This window comes from Sapajus apella, unplaced genomic scaffold, assembly GCF_009761245.1.
Source record: "Sapajus apella isolate SASKATOON/1434 unplaced genomic scaffold, GSC_monkey_1.0 scaffold653, whole genome shotgun sequence".
Classification (NCBI taxonomy): Eukaryota; Metazoa; Chordata; class Mammalia; order Primates; family Cebidae; genus Sapajus; species Sapajus apella.
The window spans coordinates 22039-24722 of NW_022437579.1; the positions used below are offsets into that span (position 1 = coordinate 22039).

Consider the following 2684-nt stretch of genomic DNA (forward strand, 5'->3'; position numbering starts at 1 on the left):
TTAACTCCAAGAAACTGCTAATTTATTCCTGCTGACTTCACTTTAGGCAAAGCTTAACATTTTTAACCAATTGCCAATCAGAAAATCTTCGCATCCACCTATGACTTGGAAGTCCCCCCTTCAAGATGTCCCACCTTTCTGGTCCAAGCTAATGTATACCTTACATGTTTGATTTATGTCTTTGTCTGTAACTTATATCTCCCTAAAAATGTGTAAAATCAACTGTAACCTAACCACCATAAACATTTGTTCTCAGGACCTCCTGAGGCTGTGTCCTCATATTTGGCTCAAAATAAACATCTTCAAATATTTTACAGAGTTTGGCCTTTTTTTGTCAACATTAAAATTAAAAGAAAGACTAAATGGAAAGATTTGAAAAATTTGCAGTCTGGCCATATAAAGAGTGAAAAGTCATGTTTAGGAGAACAAAGTGGTCATGTGCTACAGATGTTAGTATAGATAAAAGACAGCCAAATGCTTTTCATCAAGACAATGAAAGATTCTAAAGGCATTTCAGAGGTCTTCTGAGGCTGCCCTTCCCATCAAAGGCCCCAGAGCTCTAAGGGGAAAGAATGGTTTCAGCGGATGGGCTCAGGGTGCCCTCCACAGGCTTATTGCCCAGGACCACCTTGGGACTCTGTTTCTTGCATTCTGATGCAGTGCTCCTCAACTATCCTAGCTGTGGCTCAACCTGCCAGTTGAGCTGGTTCAAGCCATAAACTTGGTAGCGTCTATGTGGTGCTAATTCTGCAGGTATACAGAATACAAAGAGCTGTGTTGGTGTGGCTTCCTCCACCTAGATTTTGAAGGATGTCACAGACAGCCTTGGTACCCAGGCAGAGATTTAGTCATGGGGGTGGAGCCACTGCAGAGAACCTCTGCTAGGGCAATGCCAAGCAGAAATGTGGATCCAGAACCACCACAGAGAGTCCTCACTAGCCATGGGAATGGGGCTAATCCCAAAACCCAAGAACTGTAGGGATCCCAGCATGCAACTTCAGCCTAGGAGAGCTACAGGCATGTGATCCCAACTCGTGAGAGCTTCTGGGTAGACTGTCTCCAGCAGAGCCATAGGGCGAGGGCTGCTTGGGTTTTTAGGAGCCCAACTTCCACCCCATTGTGCCCAAAATGGGGGACATGGAGTCAAAGGAGATTATTCTTCAGCTTTAAGATTTAATGTTATCTTTGTGCAGTGACAGTATTGTAGCCAATGAGGTTTATCAGAGGTGTGATTATTGCTAATTGAACAAATTAGATTTAAAAAAAAAGGTTTAATGTTGATTGGCCTGTTTTTTTGTTGTTGTTTTTTTTCTTACTTAGGACCAGTTACCCCTTTCTTCTTGCCTATTTTTCCCTTTTGGAATGGGAATGTCTATCCTCTGCCAGTCCTGCCATTATATATTTGAAGTAGATAACTTGTTTGATTTTACAGTCTCATGGTTGTAGAGAATTTGCCTCAGGATCAATCATGTGTTCAGTCTCATCCATATCTGTTTCAGATGAGACTCTGGACTTTAGGCTTTTGAGTTGATGCTGGAACAAGATAAGACTTTTGGAGCTATTGGAATGGAATGAATGTATGTTTTATGTGAGAAGAGTATAAGTTTTGGGGGGCCAGGGGCAGAATGCTATGGTTTGAGTGTCCCCACCAAAACTCATGTTGAAATTTAATTGCCACTGTAACAGTATTAATAGGTGGGGCCTTTAAGAGGTGATTAGATCATGAATACTCTGGCTTCATAAATGGATTAATACCATTATCACAGGAATGGGTTAGTTATCACAAGAGTGGGTTTCTGATAAAAAGATAATTCAGTCCCCATTTGTTCACTCTGTCTTGCACTCATTTTCCATGTGATGCCTTCAACCATGAGATGACCACCACCAGATACCAGTGCCATGCTTTTGGACTTCCCAGCCTCCAGAACCATAAGCCAAATAAATCTCTTTTCTTTATTAATTACCCTGTCTGTGGAATTCTGTTATAGCAGCAAAAAACTGCTAACACAGGCTCTTAAAAATTATTCTTTCAAGTCAAGTGTGGTGGCTCACACCTGTAATCCCAGCACTTTGGGAAGCTGAGGCAAGTGGATCACGAGGTCAGGAGTTCAAGACCAGCCTGGCCAACATGGTGAAACTCCATCTCTACTTAGAATACAAAAAATTAGCCAGGTGTGGTGGCACGTGTCTGTGATCCCAGCTACTCTGCAGGATGAGACAGGAGAATCTCTTGAAGTTAGGAGGTGGAGGTTGTGGTGAGCAGAGGTTATGCCATTGCACTCCAGCCTGGGTGACAGAGCAAGACTCCGTCTCAAAAACAAAACAAAAAAATTATTATTTTAGAGTAATTTCCTCAAACGTGGGACTAGGTAGATAACCTGAGTAAAGCAGACCAGGTGTAATACATTAGGGAATTATGAGACTCTAGCACATTAGAATTGAAATGCACCATCTGAAGGGGCAGTAACTAATCCATTTCAGCCAATTTTAGCTAAGTGAGAATGCAGGCAGTTTGCTAGACTTTTGAATTCTTCAAGATGACCCAGAAATATGATTTTTAAAAATAAACTTTATGACCTTTCAATGTAAGCATCTCATTCAATTTTTAAAAAATACTATACCAATCAAAACATCTGCAAGAACAATTACATTTCCTACTCTCCCCTGAACAATCAGATGATGAT

General features: G+C 41.3%; 1 pseudogene; it reads left to right on the forward strand.

The window, feature by feature from the left end:
• The first annotated feature begins 1181 nt into the window (after positions 1 to 1181).
• LOC116546181 lies at positions 1182 to 1266 on the forward strand (annotated as a pseudogene).
• Positions 1267 to 2684: the final 1418 nt, after the last annotated feature.